The sequence below is a fragment of the Lagenorhynchus albirostris genome, chromosome 17 (assembly GCF_949774975.1).
Source record: "Lagenorhynchus albirostris chromosome 17, mLagAlb1.1, whole genome shotgun sequence".
Lineage (NCBI taxonomy): Eukaryota > Metazoa > Chordata > Mammalia > Artiodactyla > Delphinidae > Lagenorhynchus > Lagenorhynchus albirostris.
In genome coordinates this window covers 75,844,107-75,865,279 of record NC_083111.1, presented here as the reverse complement: position 1 = coordinate 75,865,279, position 21,173 = coordinate 75,844,107, and the positions used below count along the sequence as shown (strand labels likewise).

Below are 21,173 nucleotides of genomic sequence, written 5' to 3'. Positions count from 1 at the left end.
GCCCAGCTACACGGCCTCCCCTGCCCCTGCATGAAGGCTGCGGGCCTTCCATCCTGTCTCCAGAGCCCGTCCCTCCCCACAGGACTCGGCCCTGGTCCACAGCTGGGAGGAGAGCCCAGGCCTCAGGGCAAAAACCTCCATCCCCGCCCCCTTCCCCTGGCAAATTACTCCAGCAAGTCAAACACCTGAAGGGCTAAGAGCTCGTGGACTCAGCAAACCACCACATGCTGACTCCCAGCTTCTGCTTACCTTCCCCCGGGTCCCAGCTGCACGTGCTTTCCCTTGTAGGGGCCTCACGAGTCCCGTGAAGTGGGCAGGTGCTGATGGGCAAGTGTCTATGCAAGAGGTTCTCTTACTGTTTTTTCTTCTTTTTTTAAACGTTCCATAAAGGCAGTTTCCAGCAAAGCTGATGCCACCCAGCCTGTGCCCACGCTGGTCCCTCTGCCTGGAGCCGCCTCCCTCCGTATTCACATGAGCCCCTCGACGTCAGCTCAGCCACCGCGTCCCCTCCCCCCATGCCCCGCGCTGGTTCCGGCACCTCTTTCTTCTTCGTGCTTTCTGCTGGCAGAGGAGCCCAGCTCAGAGAGGCTGAGGCCCTTGGCTAAAGGCACACAGTCGAGAGTGCAGGGCCAGGAACGGGAATGCACGGCCCACGGGACAGGGTCCTGCCCTCACGGGGCTCGTGCTCTGGTGCCGTAGGAAAGGAGCGCAGACAAGTTCAGGCGACCCTTCAGACGGCGGGGCCACTGCCCCAGCCCAGGTCAGAGTCCAGCCCTCCCGCCAGCTGCGCGTGAGCGCGTCCTGGGGCGGCATATCACACCTGCCCACCCATCAGAGGGGCCGGGGTGGGAGCCCTGAGATGCCTGGAACAGGGGGCGGCAGGGTGAGGCCCGTGGACCCGGTCTGCTCGCTCGCGAAAGAAGTTTGGTTGGGAGAGAGCCGCACGCACTCGCTGATGGCTTGTCGTTGCTTTCTTGCTCCAGTGGCTGAGCTGAGTAGATAGGAGGAGATCTTCTGGCCCGGCTCACAAAGTTTGAAACAGTTACTACCTGGCCCTTTATAGAAAAGGGTTTGCAACCTCTGCTTTAAAGAGCAGAGGCCCCCGGGCACTCGGCGTCCTCGAGGTAGGGCGTTCCAGCCCCGGAGGGGGCGGAGAGCCACCCAGGTGTGTGCGTTTTGTTCTCTCCGGGATCAGGCAGAATGTGCTAGTCCCTGCAGGTGGAGGCTGTGGTTGGTTTTGCTCTGTATTTCGGCTTGTTTATTCCTCCTGTTTGTGTTACCGAGTCCAAGCTCGCTCTGCTTGCCGCATGACAGGCCAATGAGTCGGAGACGAGGTGTTGAGGCAGGGAAGAAGCCGGCAGACCGAGAAGCCGGCAGACTAAAATCTCAAAATAACCATCGTGTCAGGGTTTGGATGCCAGTTTCTTTTATAGCACAGAGAGGGGGAGGAGATGAGGAAGTAAAGTAAAAAGGCCCTAAGTTTTGCAAATTTCCCCTGGAATGGCCAGCCTCGGGGAGGGGATGTGCTAATTTCTTCTTTCTTGCAGCCACCCACAGGTGGACAGGGTCCCGATGTTTCCCTGAACAAAGGCACTTTGGTTTAACATTCAGGCAGAGGGGCAGGGTTCCCCAAGGCAGGCCATTATGTATACACAGTATCCTTTTAGTGAACAAAAGCAGCAGGAAGCAAAGGTTAAAGTAAAAGAAACAGATCCAGACTTCCCTGGTGGCGCAGTGGTTAAGCATCCGCCTGTCAAGGCAGGGGACACGGGTTCGAGCCCTGGTCCGGGAAGATCCCACATGCCACGGAGCAACTAAGCCTGTGCACCACAACTACTGAGCCTGTGTTCTAGAGCCCGTGAGCCATAACTACTGAAGCTCACACGCCTAGAGCCCGTGCTCTGCAACAAGAGAAGCCACTGCAATGAGAAGTCCACGCACCGCAACAAAGAGTAGCCCCTACTTGCCACAATTAGAGAAAGCCTACGTGCAGCAATGAAGACCCAATGCAGCCAAAACAAAAAAACCCACACCACTCCAGCCCTCCTTTCTGGCTCCCTGCAGGTCACGAACTCTTGGAGTCAAGGAGGCTGTTCCTTGGAGGTGATTCAGTCTGAACTCGGCCAGGGTGGTAGATACCAGATGTGAAGACGGTGGGATGCTCTCAGGGGCAGGGCTGCCTATGTCCAAGCATAGACCTCCTCTCTCACTGAGGTGCAGGGGTGGCCATGAGACACAGACTACCTTGCTCCAAGCTGTGTGGGTCTGCTCGCGGCCCAGTCCCTGGTAGGGAGTAGCCAGAAAATTTAGACCAAGCTTCCTCTTGCAGAAAGAACCCAGTCCACTGGGAGGAAATTCATCACCAAAGTGGAGAGTCTGGAATGTTATATGGATTTATTGAGCACCTACTATGTGTCAGGACTATGTTCAGGATACGGTGATGGGCAAAGCAGACCCATGGAGCCCCCAAGGAGCTCATGGACTCATGAAACAAACATGCATTTGACAAGGCAGCCCCTACGTGTAAAATCATACCATGAGAACAGTGTTGTCTTTTGATTTCCCCAAAAGTAGAGCTGAGACTAGGCCTTGGGTGCACAGACTTTATTTGGGATGTGATCCCAGGAAGCAGAAGGAGGGAGGGTGGGCAGGCAGGGAAAGAAAGGAGGAGAGGACACACACAGGGATGCCTCTGGGAGGTCAGTGCAGACGAGCAGGGGCCAGTGCTCCTGGGACCCCTGAGAAGTAGGCAGAAACCCTCCTGGAAGGTCAGCCGGAGAGACGCGGTGGGAGGGAGACCGGAGCACTGTCCACAGCTCCGGGGTGCCCCCCGCTATGAACTCGATCCCACTTCTCCAATGTGGCTGCTCTCGGGGGAGCCCTGGAGGAGAGAGACCGAGACCCCAGCCCTGGACTCAGCGCTCTGCACCGAGACCCACCTGAGTTCTGTGAACTGACGCCCAGGCTGGCGGAGGGAGGTGGGGGAGGGCAAGGAGGATGTGACGTGGGCCCCAGATGTGTCCCTGTAGGTGCTCTAAAGGCAAAAGCGGGAGACAGGGAGACCCGTCCAGCTGGGGGCAGACAAGAAGCGCCTGAGGAAGGGGCCGGCGGGACCGGCCCGGGAGGATCACAGGACGCAATGCAAGGATGGCTGGGGGAGGGGACAGGAGATGGGCTGGTGAGGGAGGGGGCATGGGTCCACATTCCTGCAGAGAAGATTACAAGGAAGGGAAGAACAGGAATTCATGATTTTTGTCTCTCAAAGCTCAGATCCTCAGGCTCTGGTCTGTCTTCCTCCCTCCCTGCCACCTTCCCTTCCCTCCCTATTTTACCTTTCTCCTTCCCCCAGTGGCTTCCCCACATAAAATTAGTACCTGTGTGTTTTATAAAAGTTACGGGTGGCACGTTGTGCTGAGTACCATATCTGCTCTTTCCGAGATGGTGTAGTCAATTCATGAGCAGCCCCCCCGCAGAGCCGGGAGGAAGGGCAGAGTCCAGACTTCACACACACACACACACACACACACACACACACACACACACACACACACCACACACACACACCACACACACCACCCCCACCCCCACCCACCCCCACCCCCCGTGACCAGAGGGCTCTGCAGAGGCCCGGAGACCCACCTGGGGAGTGGGCGTTGCACGGGGGGGGGGGGGGGGGGGGGGCGGGGGTGGAGGGAGAATTCTGCCATGCTGGGTGATCTAGAACGAGATGACGATCGTCTAGGTAAGAAGAGAGAGATTCTCCTGAAAATCGTGCCTCGTCAGTCAGGATTCCAGGGGTCTTCAGTAGTCTAGTCTCATGTCCATGTGTTTTTTTATCTGTAAACATGTGAGTACTACGGATACAGATGGCTTCACATTCTGCTGACCCACAAGTCCAAAGTAAATCATTTCCTTAACATCCGTCACCAGAGGAGAAAACTATAGAGGGTGAAATATAAAAATATAAATATTTTTATACCCTACAGGCAGGTTGAAAATGAGGTAGAACAAAGGAAAATGCAGCTCCTGTGTATAAAAAGCCAAAATAAATTAAAGCAATAAATCTGGAACAGTGACAGAAGGCAATTTAATAAGGCTTTCCAACAAAAGCACATTTTGAACAAGAACACACATCACTACCACCACTGTCCCCATCACCACCATCCCCACGACTTCAGGAAGCCAGATGTGGAATGACGAGAAGCTGAGTGAGAACTCTGCGAGTTGATATGGTACTTTTGGTTTTCCTGATGGCCTCATCCTAAATCATGAAATAATGCATGGGTCGATTTTCTGACCTGTCAAATGCAGATAATAATGATTGCTTTGTGACTGTGACTGTGCAGTTAGAAAATTTGGAAGGAACCCCACTGGAAAAGCATAAATCCTCTATAAATACCAGTGTCTTCATCAGCATCTTAATCATTTTTATCAGAATTGAAGTCATAACAGCAATAATAATATATCAGTTAATTCTTAACCAATTTCTCTCGGGACTATAAAACCCCACTTTATGGGTGAAGATAACAAGGCTCAAAAACATTGCAACTCGTCAGGGTCAGAGCTGCCATACACAGTTGCACAGGTTGTGCACTGCACAGCTCTAGGCTCTAGGGATGCTGTTTTTGTTATCACAGTTTGGGACACTCTCAGCAAAGGGCAGTGAGAAGGCTTGAGCAACAGGCAACCTTTGTTAATTCTCAAAAAGGTTTAGCAGAAGGGCTGGTCAGGAGTTCAGTTTAATTGTCTGACTCGAAGATGACGTCTGAAACTTAAAAGGAAGTGTGATCTTTTTTCCAAACTAAATGGTGTAGAATCTCAACATAAAGCCTTCCTTGCCCCATTCCCTGCTGTCCCCAGCTAGGGCCACCCTTGTACTGCAGCCTGGATTCTGGGACTGGGGAGAAAGTTGTGGGTCCTCCCTGCCCACCACACCACCATGGATGGGGGCAATAACAGATGTCAGCAACGGCCATCTGGGTGGGAGGTTGGAAGATAGCCACGCGTGAGACACCAAACCAGAGGGTCAGCAGTCGATAACAGCAGAGGGAGGTGGGGCAGTGTTGTGCCCTGAAGGAAAGTTTGAAGAGAACTGAAACCCAGGCCCCAGTCCCCACTGCCCAAGCCATGCACCATGTGGTGAGAGGTGCACCTGCCCAACAGAAGGGCACCTTTGCTGGTTCACAAAAAGGCCTCCTGTAGGGAACTGAGTACCCAAGGGGAAGGGAGGGGAGGGAAGGAGGAAGGGAAGGTGAGGACAGGAGAGGGGAAAGGGGAGAGGGATCCTGTATTCATCTGACAAGCATGGCTTGGTGGTTAAGAGCTTGGGCCCTGTGGTCACACTGCCTGGGGCTAAATCCTGGCCCCAACACCTACCAAGTGCATGACCTTGACAGTTACCTCCACGACTCAGTTTCCTTCTCTGTAAAGTGGGATTGATAGCTCCTTGAGGCTTAAGTGAGTTAAGCGGGGGGCAGGGAGGGTGCTGGTAGATACCCCGCATGTACTCGGTGACTGTCCGCTGTTGTGATGGGCGTGCGCTGGGCTCTGGGCGCCCACGGATGAACCAAACAGATCCTGGGAGGCAGATTCATAAACGAAGATGGATCTCAGCTGTTTCCAGGGGCTGTGATCAAAGACCAGGAAGTCAGGTCAGCCTGGCAGCCAGGCCCCTCAGGACAGAGCAGATCCAAAGAACAGCAAGCTGACAATGAGCGTTGTGTTTAACTCCTGCACATTCAGGGGCAGAGACTCTACCAAGAGGAGACAGAATAAAACCCAGCTGCTCACCGAGATCTCCCCAACCCAGGCCCAAGGGAGCACCTCCCGGTCAGCGCCCTGCCCCCTCCACGTCCCCTGCCCCACCCAGCACAGCCCCTCAGAGCACTGCACTCTGCACCTCCTCTCCTCAGGGACCTCTCCCCCTCATTCTGCGCCCACCCCCAACTCGGCAGGGTTTTGAAAACAAAGAAACCAGCTCGAATCCTGGTTCCACCCTGTTCTAGTTGGTGAGCTAGAGCATTTACTGGGAAGATTCTGTCCCAGCAGGTGGGGCAGGCCAGTCCTTACTGTACACACGAAAGGAGGGATGCTCAGCTAGGAGCTGGAAGGCATGGGCCTTCCTTCGCCTTAGTGGTCACTCACCGCAGGCAAAGCCCGTAACTTCACTGAGCCTCAGCTTCCTCGCCTGAAAAGCAAACAAGGGTAATGATGGTTGAATGAGAAAATAGATTTAAAAACATTAGAACACTACGAGGCACACAGCTAGTGCTCAATAAATACGGTTGTAATTGTTACACCTGTTGTATAAACAATGCACCCCTCCCCAAGGTATTTCTCCTTTCTTGGTTTGCCTCTCACATGGTTATTTCAGTTCTACAAGCAAATTCTGAGCTCCGTTGTATAGCAGACCCTGGGCTGTATTCGGGGTGAGGAAGAGTATGGTCCTTGCCTTCAATATCTGTCTTAGAAGGGAAACAAACTCATAAATAACCATATTGCAATGGGGTCATTACCTCTCAGCTATTGTTACACAGTGCTGTGTAACAAGCACTCCCTAAACTCTGTGGCTTACAGTAACAGTCACCTTCTCACACTGCTCAGTCCTGCAGCATGGCCTACGGTGCTGTGTGTTTAGCCGATGTACCCTGTGCTCAGCTCCACCACATGTCTCTCCTCCTCCCGGACCTGCAGCCACCCAGGGCACGCTCTTCTCTGCAGATCACAACCTCAAGAGGCAAGTCCAACCACGCAAGCACGTTTCAAGCCTCTATCTGAGATGCACTCACTAGCATCCCATTGGCTAAAGAAATTCACACAGGCAAGCCCAGAGTCAAGGTGTAATGATATACACTCTGCATCCACATGGTTCTGGGCAGGGGGTGCGGATGTAGAATGCGCGGGTGCAAAGAACTGGGCCCAATCTCCACGGGAGCCTGGACTTCAGTTCATTCTGAACACAACGGAGGTGTGAAAGAGGAATAAAGGCCCCAGGAAGATCATGCTGGTTACAGAGAGAAGGCTGCCTTAGAGGAGAGAGGGACTCGAAGCAGAAAGACCTCTTACAAGGGACCCCCTAGGAGTTCCACAACCTGACCCCTGTGAGTGACCGAGGGATGAATCTGAGAAACAGACCACACTCCCCAGTGCTGTGCGCCAGCCCCAGGCGTTTTCCAGGAAATGAAAATCACTCCCCTCGGTCACTTGATAACTTGGGGAAGATCGGTCAGGCGGGCAAGAGGATTTTTCTAAGGCTCCATTAGCGAGGATCAGACGAACGCCAGGTCCAGCTTTTGCTTGCATGTCCACCAGCGTGGGCTGCCCACACTGCATTGCCAATTTTTGGTCGCCCTTTGAGAAGTCTTAATTATCTGGACCCATTGGAAACCGTGTCAGTTATTTGAAACCAAGAGATCGATAGCTCCAATCAATGCCGGGCCATGAAGGCACAGAGAGGTCGATAGAAACAGCCCCAGCTCCACACGCCAAACTCACGGTGCCCGAGGCACCTTCATTTTCTGAAATAAGAACAGAAAACTCTTCAAGTCGGACAGTGTGGTCACTGACTCTCTGATGAGGCCGTCACCGCAGCTCTCAGGAGGATATAGAATTAGATTGAGATCTTTTATTTTAGGTGGTTGAAAAGTTTTTGCCATTTTCCCCTTAGGAAACTGGTTATTTATTTTCAAATTGAGCCAGACCTGCCTGAGAAGGTTTTCTTCTCTCCTTCTCTCTCTTGTCTCCCTTGGGGTCCCACCTGATTCCAAAGGCCTCATCAGGCAGAGAAGAGCTGGGCTCCACTCATGATGCCATCATGGCTTTGCTGGGTGACCCCCGTGCCCAGAGGCACACTTGGCCTTCCCCTTGGGTGTCCTAACTTAGACATGGCATGACCGAGCCTGTGTCTCTGCGTCTCCTCAGTCTCAGAAAGTGGCATGTTGTGGGTACCATCCACAATTAAAACAGGGGGCTTCCCTGGTGGCGCAGTGGTTAAGAATCCGCCTGCAAATGCAGGGGATGCAGGTTTGAGCCCTGGTCCAGGAAGATCCCACATGCCGGAGCAACTAAACCCGTGCACCACAACTACTGAGCCACACGCTGCAACTACTGAAGCCCTTGCACCTAGAGCCCGTGCTCTGCAACGAGAGGCCACCGCAGTGAGAAGCCCGCGCACTGCAACAAAGAGCAGCCCCTGCTCGCCACAACTAGAGAAAGCCCGCACGCAGCAACGAAAACCCAAAGCAACCGTAAACAAAAAAATTTTTCTTTAAAATACAGTTTTTGGTGCAAATAATTACTGAGTGAACAAATGAAGGACACTAGGGAAGTTATATAATCTCCTGGAGGCCACGTTCCCACCAGTAAAGAAATGCAACTATTTCTTATCCCTAGGAGCAGTTTAATGATTGGCCCCAAATAGGTGAGAACTTTAGCACCATGCCTGGCACACCTGGGCCTGCTCCTTCTGCCAGTGGAGACAGGAGGCAGCCATCTGTGGGCCACGGAGAGAACTGGGGCTGGGTGTTCCAAGAGCAAAGGGAGAGCAGGGAATTGAGAGGCCCAAAGTTTCTCGTGCAGGTTCAGAACCAGCCAAGGATCCTGTGGAGAGAGAAATGAGATTCTCTCGTGGAAAAAAGCCCCAGAAAAACACCAAGTTGCCAAGACTGAATGTAAGAGACACACATGAGCAGCTAGTGATGTCAAAAAATAAGGGGACAGCACTGCAGCTGGTAGCGGTGTCACGAATCGCTTATTTGCTCCATACAACATGGCTGCGGGGTTCCGGCCACTACATCCTCATTCCAGGTAGCAGGAAGGGAAATGGGGAATGCAAGGAGCACTTCTAGAAGCCTGTCCATTGGTTGAACTCAGTCCCATGGACAAACCCATCTGCAGGGGGCAGTGAGCAAGGTAACCTCTCAGCAGGGCAGGGCTCCCTCTAACAAAATGAGAGTTTTCTTATTTTGTTGGCAGTGAGGAACAGCAGAATCCACATGGGTAGGGGACCAGTTGACTCTGCCACAGGCGGCTTCTGCCCAGATAGCCAACATCATGCTGGGGGGTAAGGGGGGCTGAGCATCTGGGCCACCCTGGGCCAGAGAGGACTCCAGGAGGGTCTGAGCTGCAAGCTGACAGAGGAGACAGGACCCACTGTCTGCTCCCCCTGGCTGGCCCATCTCCTTAAAACAGGGCGTAGGGGGCGAAGACCAAGAGACAGCATAGAGGCCAAGAGGAGAGAGGTCTGGGAGGCCTGGGTCCCAAACAAGGGAGCTGGGTTCAGGGTCAGGGTTCCAATCCCACAGCTGGGGTCTTGGACCTTGTGTGAGCCCCCAGGGCTGGGGTGTGGAGAGCATCTGCATGGATTTATACTCCACTATTTTCAACATAATGGAGTTCTTTCCATTTTATTAATTTTTTTTTAGTTCTTTCCATTTTAAAATAAACTAATCACAAGCACTGAAAAGTGATGTCAATGCCACTAAACACTAATTTTTAAGAATGGTGAAGAAGATGTGTTGTATATATACAATGGAATATTACTCAGCCATAAAAAAGAATGAAATAATGCCGTCTGCAGCAACGTGGATGGACCTAGAGATCGTCATACTGAGTGAAGTAAGTCAGACACAGAAATAGCTATGATATCGCTTGCATGCGGAATCTAAAAAGAAATTATACAAATGAACTTATTTACAAAGCAGAAACAGACTGAGAACGAACTTATGGTTACCGGGGTAGGGGGAAGGGTGGGGAAAGGGATAGTTGGGGAGTTTGGGATTGACATGAGCACACTGCTGCTGTATTTAAAATGGATAACCAACAAGGACCTACTGTAGAGCACAGGGAACTCTGCTCAATGTTACGTGGCAGCCTGGATGGGAGGGGAGTCTGGGGGAGAATGGATACATGAATATGTATGGCTGAGCTGCTTTGCTGTGCGCCTGAAACTATCATGGCGTTGTTAATCGGCTGTACTCCAGTATAAAATAAAATTTTAAAAATGCAAGAACCGGCAACTCAGACACTGATACAACCAGCAACGCGGACACTGACACACTGATCAACTCCCTTTTCCTCCTGATGGCCACTGAGTCCTGCTGGCCTGCCCTCCAAGCGTCAGCGCTCAGCCCCTCCTTCCATCCCCACAGCTCTGCCTCCATCTGACCCTCATCTCTTTGGTCCTGGACCATCTCCATCACCTCCTCACTGGTGTCCCTGCATCCCCCTTCCTTGCTCTCCAGGCCATCCTCCACCAGCTGCCAGGAGGGATGATTCTAGAGCTGTGGTCCTCGGTGCTTGTTACAAAAACAGAACCTCAGGCCCCACTGTGGACCTACAGGACACCGTCTGAACTGTCACACTAACTCCCGGGGATTCTCACGTACAATAAGGCGTGAGAAGCCGTGTTGTAACCCACACCCCAACCGTGCCACGTCACCCCGGAGTCAAGGGCACCTTCACAAGATCCTGAAAGACAGGGTTCTTAGCCCTCCCAGCCGCCTCTCCTGCAGCTCCCCTCCCTCCATGCGCCCCTAGAACCTTCCACTCCAAATACAGCGAGCTACTTACCATCCCCCAGACGCTACTGTTGTGTGTCCCCACATCTGGCCCTTTCATTCATTCATTCAGCTATCATTCATTCACTCCTTCCACAAAGATACACCGATGCTCAGGGCAAGGGACTGGGGGGGCCGCTCGTCCTCAGGGAGGTTAGTGTCTCCATAAGGAAGACACTAATGGGGAGAGCAGTCATTAAACATTAAGTGACTGATTATGCGACGATTAATTACGTCCATGTGAGGGCCTTGCCTGAGACGTTCTGGGTGATGAGAGCACACAACAGGGGTCTAACCTAGAAGATGCCTCTCAGAGTATGAAGACAGGCCAGACAGAGGAAGTGTGTGTATGAGGCCACGAGAAGTCCAGAGCTCCCGGAGTATGGAAGCAAAGAGGAGAGTGGCCCTAGGAGGCTCACTGGACGGTCCTATGTGTCCTCAGAGCCACGGTAAGGGACTGGCCAGATGGAGAGATGAAGTGTGCTTAAAGAGGCCCCATCGTCAGTTTTCCCATCTTTGGAGTGACCGGGCCAAGCTTTCTAAAGTGCCTCTCCCCAGGAAAATGTTGCAATCCTACACTATTCACAGAGGAGGTTCCAAATGCCTTGGAAGTTATCCCCGTTTTCCTACGGTGACTACAAAGAGCAGCCGTTGCTCCCTGTCACTTGGGCGGAAATATGGCCACATGTGTGAAACGGATTTACTGCCAGAGAAAGGGGTATTAATCCAGCTGCAAGTTTTCTCTGCTGCAACCCAAGGCAGTAAATTCCAGCTAGCCGGCAGCAGCTCTGATACAGCATGAAATATGGTGCTTATGGGGTGTGTGTGTGTGTGTGTGTGTGTGTGTGTGTGTGTGTGTGTGTTTAACAAAGGGAACTCTTTTTCAGAATCTTAATTGACAATCACATGTTCCCATCTAAAAACCGGAGCAGATGATGAGATCATAAAAACATGAGGCAAAAAAATGCCCGTTCCCTGCCCTTATTGACTCTTCAACGTACAGAGTTCATTGAGGGAGCCTTCTTGTCTGCGGTAGGGACTTTCCTGTGCTTTTGAGTATCAAAAGGAAATTAAACCAGCCAGAATAATTCATTGAACACAAGTAAATGCAAATTGGCTTTTAAGAACAATAATAGCGAGTATTAATATTCCTGGTTATTATTGTCACTAACATTTATTGAAAGATCCCAGGACATGGTAATTATTCTAGAGCTCCCTCCTGTAGATTCTGAAATAGCCAGGAAAGGCAGGCTGCTATTATCCCCTGTTTCTGTTGACGAGCACTAAGATCAGAGAGGGTAAGTGTCTCTTTCAGGCTTGCACAGGTGGGTAAGGACCTAAATGTGAACCCCAGCTTGTACGTTTCCCACCACATCACAGAAATTAGACCCAGATCCCCAAGGTTGACACACTTCCTCATGCTCTAAAGTGGGAAGCCCCTCCACTCTCCCCAGCTGCACCTGCACCCCACCAATCCCCTATTTCCACGGGTTCCAGGGAAGATTTGATAAAGTCCCAAATCCCCAGCTACTCCCTTGGTCTGGTTATCTGAACTGGACCTTATGGCAAATTTCTCCCCAGAACAAAGTCTGTTTCAAAAGGCATTTTCCTGGCAATGTTTGATGCTAACAGGGTTTTCTCCCAGATAGCTGTCGTTTTCAGCCCCGGTCTTGTTCATTTTATCAACGTTTATTGAGCACCTCCTGCATGCGATGATCTCAACCCTGGGGAGGCAATCATGTGGCTCGCACTCTAGCGAGAGGGAAGAGAGGGAACCAAGGCAGGGAGGAGCGCTCACCCATCCCCAGCCAGTGGCCCCATCAAGTGTACTTCCTTGGAGAGCCTTTCCCACGATGGGTGGAAGGGGGGTTGGCCAGCGAGCGCTGGGCACAGGAAGCTACTTGCGTCCAGTAGCTACCTTTCTCGCCCTCCTTCTTGATCAGCAAAACCTGCCTCTCAATGACAGAGGTTCCAAAGGCAGGTCCTCAAGTTCCCAGGCTCCCTTGCCACTAAGAGTGGTCATGTGATCAATGCCAGCCAGTGAGAGTGGAGGGCAAACCTGTTGAGGCTTCCGAGGAACATTTCTCTCTGATAAGATACAGATGCACAAATAGAAAGCCTCAGCTCTGTCTTTTCTAATCTTGTTTTTTTTTTTTTTTTTTTTTTTTTTGCGGTACGAGGGCCTCTCACTGCCGTGGCCTCTCCCATTGCGGAGCACAGGCTCCAGACGCGCAGGCTCAGTGGCCATGGCTCACGGGCCTAGTTGCTCCACGGCATGTGGGATCTTCCCGGACCGGGGCACGAACCCGCGTCCCCTGCATCGGCAGGCGGACTCTCAACCACTGCGCTACCAGGGAAGCCCCTAGTCTTGATTTTTTATTTGGCTATGTGAGGAGGTCAGAAATCCTGTGACATGGAGGACTTCAAAACGCACTAAGGAGACAGAGTAGAAAGAAGGAAAGGACCTGGGTTCTTGACAGCATCCTTAAGCTGTCTCTGGTCTGTAAAAGGAAGATGTGTCTATAAATGAAAGAATGGCAGCCTGAGCAACCTAGACGTCAAGGCAAAAATGGAGAACAGCCAAGTCAATAACCGTTTCTCTCCAGAAGAAAGCAAATGGATTTATCAGAGCAGAGACAATGGCCATAGGACGTAGCACCCAGTAACCCTTTGTCCTATCCCTGAGTTTTCTTTTTAAGATATATATATATATTTAATGCTTTTCTTTTTTTAAAAAAATTTATTTATTTATTTTTGGCTGCATTGGGTCTTCGTTGCTGTGCGTGGGCTTTCTCTAGTTGTGGTGAGAGGGGGTTACTCTTTGTTGCGGTGTGTGGGCTTCTCACTGCGATGACTTCTCTTGGTGTGGAGCACGGGCTCTAGAGAGCAGGCTCAGCAGTTGTGGCACACGGGCTTAGTTGCTCCGGGGCATGTGGGATCTTCCCAGACCAGGGCTCGAACCCATGTCCCCTGCATTGGCAGGCGGATTCCCAACCACTGCACCACCAAGGAAGCCCCCTGAGTTTTCTTTTAAAGTGTCCACAGTCAGCCCCAAACCAGGCGGGGGCAGGATGCTGTGTAGGGTCTGAAAACAAATCCCAGGCTCTGGATCCCACCTTCACTGAACCCTACCAAGATTCCCCAGCTACTTCTAAGATTGAAAAAGAAAAAAAAGAAAACCCGGCCCTGAAGAGCTTTCCTTCAGCAGCAAGTCGGTCAGGATGGAATCAAGCAATCCATCAAGGAGGAAATGAGGACACTCGGGTAGGGAATTGGAAATGAAGCCGAGCCTGTACAGGAAAGTAGACGAAGTATGAAAAGCAGCTTTCCTTTTAATGCATTTATACATGAGAACATCAAAAATACCACATCTGAGAGGGCCTGCGTTTCCATTTGCAGAAGGAACCTTGGGACTAAAAGTCTGGGTGGAAGGGAGCAGTGGCATCGCTACTGGGCCACCTGGAGGCCCTTGGGTTTTCCGCTCTGTCCCAGCCAGTGAATCCTCGGGATCAGGGGGGCAGGGAGGCAGCCAGAGGGCTGCTTCCAGAGCGCAGAGCTGACCTGTCCCTTTCAGACCAAAAGATGCCCACGAACTCTGTTGTCCCGAGGCCTGGGAATGGCTTCTTTCCACAGAGTCCTGAGCTCTCTGTGATCTGACCTTGGCCCCCTTCCCCTGCTGCCTGTTTCTGGCTCTGCTCCCTCAGTACCGATCCACTCACTTCTTCCCTCCTTTACGCCTCTGAGCCTTGACCCATGTTTTCCTTCCTTCATGCACCCAACAAGCATTTGCTGAGTGCCTTCTGTGTACCTGGCATTGGAACAAGTAATAGTGTATAAGGATGCATTAGATACATTCCAAGCTTTGAAGAGTTGCTGAGCCCAGTGGGGAAGACGGATACATAAAAAGATCATCAAAAAGCAGTGTGCACAGGACGACCTGCACATTTGAGAGGGGAGCCTTGTGTGAGGTGTCAGAGCCTGAAAGGGGTGAGGAGGGCAGCCTGGCATGGACATGGCCAGCGTGGCGTGGAACCCAAGCTGGGGGAAGAGGACAGCCTCATGGTGGGGCAGCTTGACAGGAGAAGTCAGAGCCTGGGGGAGGTGGTGGGAATGAATAGAGGAGATTTCACATACAGGAGGGTTGATAAATAAATGAATACGTTAAGGAGGATGGAGGGAAGTCAGGTTTCTCACCACTGGACTTACAAATACAGGAAGAGTGAAAGCTAGAATAAACTCTCTGGGGTTGGATTGGAATTGAATGTCTTGTGGGATCTTAGTTCTTAGTTCCCCGACCAGGGACCGAACCCAGGCCCTCAGCAGTGAAAGCGCTGAGTCCTAACCACTGGACGGCCAGGGAATTCCCAACTCACGGTTTTCAGTACATACAGATAGAATTAGAAACAAACATCCATGTAAATGTCTGATGCCACCAGGCAGCAAACTCCATTAACACCAGGCACACCTCTCACCCAGCCCTTGGCTTCTAGATACCCTTGTCTTAAAGGAATCGGGCCTTCCTGAGCAACAGCTATTGACATATTTTGAATGTAATCTCCTCACAGAATTTGCTCGAAATGGGAAGTAAAGGAGATCTGGACATCCCGTCCTACCCAGATGTTCAAAATGATGGGACAAGTGGAAGCCACAAGTACGGCACCGCTTCTGTGACATTCCCGTCCAAGGGGCCTGACCCAACCTTGAGGGAACGTCAGCCTGAAGTGAGGGATACTGACAAAATAACTGGCCTGACGTTTTCAAAGGTGTCAAGGCCATCAAAGTCAGGGAGAGATTCAGATCTGGGTCCCCCCCCCATCCCCGGGGGCCCTTGGAACCCCTTGGCCTGCCCTTCCTTCTCAGCAGGGTTCATGGAGAGCTCGGCTGTGGTTCTATACATCCCCCCAGAGCCCCTGAGATGCAGAATTTCATATTACTGTGGGTCACCTCATCCCCTTCTCTTACAAGTTCACCAGGGGAACAGGAGAAATTAAAGAGAGCAGCAAGGAAAATAATTACTGGGCTGAAAGACTTGATAATTGCCAAATGATTGAAGTTCGCAGAGAGCTGGAACTATGGAGACGAGCCAATTGATCTTCTTGACAAGAGTTCAGAAACAACAGCACTACCTGTAGCAATAATTGCAGAGTTTGCTAGTCCCAGGAGAGAAAAGCGAGGCCTACTTCCAAGAAAGTGATCTATATAGTTATGGAGATGTATTTATCGTGTCCCCACTCCCAGTCGGCAGCAGACCGGTGAGGAGATAACGAGTCCAAGCTTGGGGTCAGGCTTTTCAGCTGTCACGCCATTCACTGGACGTGGAGCCCTGGACAAGTTCTTATTCTATCTGAGCCCCAGTTTTCTCTTCTATAAAATGGGTTTAACAACACAAATATCATAAGGTCGTGGAAGTGCTAAATCCTACGTAAGTTGATTATCACAGTGAGAGCTCGGTGAGGGCCGGCACCTGCTGCTGTGGCTGCATTTTGCACCTCTATCTCTTTACTTTATAAGCAGCGGTGATGAGAAACAAAAACGAGGGCCAATGAGTCCAGAGAGGAAAGAAAAGCCAACTCAACTCATAAAAGAAGGGCTTCCCTGGTGGCGCAGTGGTTGAGAGTCCGCCTGCCGATGCAGGGGACGCGGGTTCGTGCCCCGGTCCGGGAAGATCCCACATGCCACGGAGCGGCTGGGCCCGTGAGGCATGGCTGCTGAGCCTGCGCGTCCGGAGCCTGTGCTCCGCAACGGGAGAGGCCACGGCAGTGAGAGGCCCGCGTACCGCAAAAAAAAAACCCCAAAAAAATACAAAAATAAAAAACTCACAAAAGAAATCTTGCTTCCTCCAGGAAGACTTCCCAGGCTTCTCAGGGACAGGTCACTGATCCCTTCCCTCCAGGCTTGCTGCAGCCAAGAAGGTCTGAGTCAGACCACACAGAACCACGCCTGCAACACAACATGAGGGGCTCCTCCAGCCCAGCACTAGCCGAGGACCCTCCCCTGGTGCCCATGCTCGCTCCAATCTGCCGTCTATGCCTCCTGAGCCTGACCCTGGCCTTGCTCTTTGGGCTACTAACAGGTATGGCTTCTCCAGGTTAGACTTTTGGCTCTCTCTGTCTCTTTTTGTGTCTCTGCTCCTGTGTGTGTCTCTCTCTGAGAGACCTTGCCTCTACTCCCTAGCGCTCATGACCCCCCAGCCTGAGTCCCCCAGGCTCAGTGGTGGAACAGTGGGATTGGTGGGATTCTATACCCAGGCCCCAGCCCCAGCCCGGTTCACCTGGAAACCGCCCCTCCCCACCGCAGCTGCAGCTCCAGGGCTATCCTCAGCCCCCCTCCCTCTTCTAGGGCTGGGAAGCCAACTGGACCCAGGCCCAGCAGAGCTGTTACCCAGGAACTTCCAGCTACAGTAGACACTTCACCTGCCTCTGATGATGGAGGCCACGGGGTATGAAGCTCAGAAGCTGAAAGTGAACAGAAGCCCCCGTGTGAAGGAAGCTAACTTGCAGCAAATGAAAATTAATCCAGAGGCCCAGGTGAGCCCTCTCGTCTGTGGTCGTCTGGCCCCTCGATCCCAGTGCCCATTCTCGCCTCCCAAAAGCCTGTGTCTACACAGCAGTCACCAGTGATCTCCTAAAGCAGAAGACAAACCATGACCCTCTTCGTTGCTTTCTCGTCACCGTCGAGGAAGGTGCCTGACTCTTCCCATGGCCTCGAAGGCTGTCCGTGCCATGGGCCCTGCTGCCACTCTGACCTGTCCTCCCGCCACAAGCCATGCTTCCCTTCCTGCTCTCCTCTCAGGCCCTGTGCTGGGGCAAACTTCCCGGCGTTCAAGGGTCAGCTGCCCTCACACTTTGATCTCAGCTGCAAAGCCCCTGCCCTGCTGCCCTCTGTGCGGAGGCCCTACCCGTCCACTGGCCTGGCTGGGGGAAAAGGCAGCAGAACCTCCCAAGAGGGTGCAGGGCTCCCTGCTGCCCCCATGAGTCTCTGGTCAGTGCCTGCCCGAGGCGTGTTCCAGTCACGGCTGGGACCAAACTCACAAGGCCAGGGTGGCACTTTTGATTTCTGTTCTTAGCTCCCTGAGGTCCTAGTAAGATGGGAAACACCGGAGGCTGGGTTTGCAAAGGACCCGAGGAACTCGGAGAAGAACCAGTGGTCTAAGCCTTTGTGTCTGAATGAAGAAAAGGAGGCAGAGGGGAGACACTGCCGACTTAAGTCCCCAGTGAGTGAGAGACGAAGCTGTCACGCATCCCTAAAACCTGCGGATGTGAGGGCAACAGCCAAGAGAAGAGTTCCCCCACCAGCCTCTCCTTTAATCCTCCGACATGTGTGCCCTGCGCTCCGAGGAGACAGGAGACGGAGGTCAGTTCTCATCGACTAGGTCACCTGTCCAGCAGAGCGCCCTCCCCAGAGCTCAGTGGCTGAAAACATGTTTACTATTTCTCCTCATTCTCCCTCAGCAACCAAACACACATGCACTGCAGGCCTCCTCGTCCGGGCCCGGGCCCGGGTTGGCACTGGGAACACAGAGGTCGGGGAGAAAGGGGTTCTGCTTCTGGGTTGGTGGAGCAGCTCACGCCGCTGCCTTCAGCTGAGAGCTTAGCTGGGGAGCCCTGGCTCTCCTCCACGTGGCCCGACTCTCTGTGTGCTGTCTCAGCTCCTGTGGCCTCTGGGTGAATCCTTGTGTCCACCAGCCGATAGCCCGGACTTCTTAGAGCATGGCAACTGGATTCTCGGGGGCAGCCTTCCAAGAGGACAAGCCCCAACACGGAGGCAGATTTAAGGCCTTTGCTGGCATCACAGGGGCTAATGTGACCATTGGCCAAATCAAGTCATGCGGCCAAACTCAGAGTCAATGTCAGAGGGGCAGGGGATGCCAGGAAGTGGGGTTCCCTGGGGGCACTCAGGCACCTGTCTGCAACACTCATCCTCCCCGCAGACAGACATGCAGCTTCCCCAGGAGAAGGAAAATGTAGGGCCGGCCGGTGGAAAGTCTGACAGGAGAGTCTAAATGAAGCTGGAATCCCAAAGCGCTAGAATGTGTTCCATATGTGTGAAACGGGGAAAAAGAAAAAGCACACACTGCAGAGAGACAGCAGGAAACTCTGCCCACTGCTACCTGCCTCAGCACGGGGTAGAGAGAAACCTCCCCTGAGGATCCGTAACCACCAATCAGCTCTCACGCATATTTGCAGACCAAACTATTGCTCTACCTGTAGTTCCAAGACCCTTTGTCTGCAAGGGCGGCCATAACAAAATGCCACAGAGCAGGGGCTTAAACAGTGGAAATTGTTTTCTCATAGTTCTGGAGGCTAGAAGCCCAAGATCAAGGTTCCTGGAGGGTTGGTTTCTGGTGAGAGGTCCCTTCTCTCTGCCTCACATGGACTTTCGTCTGTGTACACGTAGAGAGAGAGAGAGAGAGAGAGAGAGAGAGAGAGAGAGAGAGAGCGCGCTCTGGTGTCTCTTCCTGTTCTTATAAGGACACCAGTCCTACTGGATTCGGTGCCACACTTATGACCTCATTTAACCTTATCTCCCTAAAGACCTTATCTCCAAATATAGTCGCACTGGGGGTTAGGGCCTCAACATATGAATTTGAGGGGGACACAGTTTAGTCCATAACCAATCACAAGCTTAGAATTCATTTTAAAGTAAAGCAAATATGAACCATTTCTAGAAAAATGCAACTTCATTCCAGTACTGGAAGAATTTCTACAGACAAATACCCAAGGAACATGAATTCACAATTAAAAAAAAAATCTCAAAACACTTAAGGAAACAAAACACTGTTAATGTGGAACCAGACCCACAAATAATTAGGCACCGTATCATTTATACATTTACTGTTTAAAGGAATAAAAGAAACTATGCACAGGAACATGAGATAGTAAAATTGACAAGCAGATCTAAAAAGCAGTGCTTCTCTAAATTGAAAAAATAATCATTGAAATTTAAAACTCAGCAGGTCAAACTGCAGATTGGCTACAGACGATGGGAGAATTCATGAACAGGAAGATCATTCTGAAGAAGTTGCCTCAAAATGTAGCATCAAGAGACCAAGCTGAAAAATATAAAAGCAAGATTAAAAAAAAAAAAAGAACAAAAAAACCCAAAAAAACCCGAGAAGATGCACGTGAAAAGGCTTTTTACAACCTTATGATCAAATTTCCAGAACAGTGAATATGGGGAAGAAGAAATTTTGAAGAGAAAATCTAAGAATTTTCTAGAAATGATGAAAGACAGGTCAGGATTCAGGAAGCTCAGCCTACCACAAGAAAACACCCAGGCTGAAAGTGAACAACACTGAAAACAAAGATTCTAGAAGCTTCCAGAGACGGAAGACAGATTCCCTCTCACGGAACCAGCACAGATGGAGAGCTGACTTCTGGGTAGCAAGAGTGAAATGCAGAGGACAATGAGATAATATCACAAATGTCCTGAGAGAAAACGTTTGTCAACCTAAAACCGTATTCAGCGAAAATCTTTTAAAACGGAGCATGCAGTCAAGACATTTTCCAGACAAGCGCAAACCAGGAGCATTTATGACCAGTGGCCCTTCGCTGAAGAAATTCTGAAGGAAGAGTTTCAGGAAAAAAAAAAAAAAATCCTCTGAAAGCAGAAAGTCCCTCAGAAGAGACAGTGAGCAAATAAGTTGATAAATAGATAAGCAAATCTGGGCTTTCCTGGTTGTTCAGTGGTTGAGAGTCTGCCTGCTAATACAGGGGACACGGGTTCGAGCCCTGGTCTGGGAGGATCCCACATGCCGCAGAGCAACTAGGCCCGTGAGCCACAACTACTGAGCCCCAGTAGTGGCCCTGCCGCTGCCCCTCACTTGTCATCAGCGAGAGCCAGACGCCAGGAGTGGGGCTGTGCGGCCCGCCAAGAGCGGGAGGGGACCTGCTGTCCCAGAGGTGCCCCGGCCTGACCGGATCTCGGGACAGTCAGCATGGGGGGGGGAGGGGAGGGGAGGGACGATCCCCCAGGAGTGGAGAGGGGACACTGTAGGGTTATGGGTGACCGAACACACCACTGTCCCAGTCGCCCAGCGCCGCCCCCAGCCCCGGGAAGTGGCCCCGAGATGAAGTCCCTTCCTTCCTCCTGGATCTCGGTCTGACCCTCTTTTCGTCAGGCAGGGCTGGCCGTGACCAGCGGGCCCCTCTTCTCTACCTTTTTGGCTGAGTTTACTACAATGCTAATAAAACCGAACAAACAACTTTTACGCACCCAGTGCCCTCAAAGTGGCCCCAGAAGAGAGGGTGAGGCCCCGGAGACCGCTTGGTCCTCTCCCCACTCACTGATTTTCTCGCAGCTTTTCACTCAAGGAGAGTTTCTATCTTGGAGGCGGAGGGAGGCCCCCTCCCATCAGCCCCGCCCCCCGCGCCCCGCCCACCCCGCCCACCCCCGGCCCCAGCGCGGCCCATCTCTTCTGTGAAGCGTCTATTTACAAAGCAGGTCACGATCTGAGAAGCACGCTGCCGTCCAAAAATAGAAAGTCATTACGCAGCAGACAAGCGCCAGCTCCGGCCTGCAGAGCTGCGAGCGCTGTTCCCTCCTCTTCTCCCCTTTTGCTCCTTCAGCCCCTCCTGGCCCAGCACCGCCCGCAGCTGCAGGTCACAGGCCACCTGG

At 52.1% G+C, this 21,173-nt stretch overlaps 1 protein-coding gene across 11 annotated transcripts in view; it reads right to left on the bottom strand.

Moving 5' to 3' along the window:
- Window positions 1-2,591: 2,591 nt before the first annotated feature.
- KHDRBS3 (KH RNA binding domain containing, signal transduction associated 3) overlaps window positions 2,592-21,173 on the bottom strand; it is a 201,825-nt gene continuing 183,243 nt past the window's right edge. For 7 of the 11 annotated variants that reach the window (XM_060127369.1, XM_060127370.1, XM_060127354.1 and 4 more), the window contains 4 exons: window positions 6,145-6,187; window positions 5,377-5,626; window positions 3,640-3,738; window positions 2,592-2,881 (listed from right to left, as the gene is read on the bottom strand). The gene's annotated coding sequence lies outside the window, so the exon portion shown is untranslated. Of the gene's footprint in view, window positions 3,207-3,374; window positions 3,430-3,635; window positions 3,739-5,376; window positions 5,627-6,144; window positions 6,188-21,173 lie in introns of all 11 variants that reach the window. The other 4 variants (XM_060127355.1, XM_060127357.1, XM_060127356.1 and 1 more) reach the window with 4 other exon arrangements.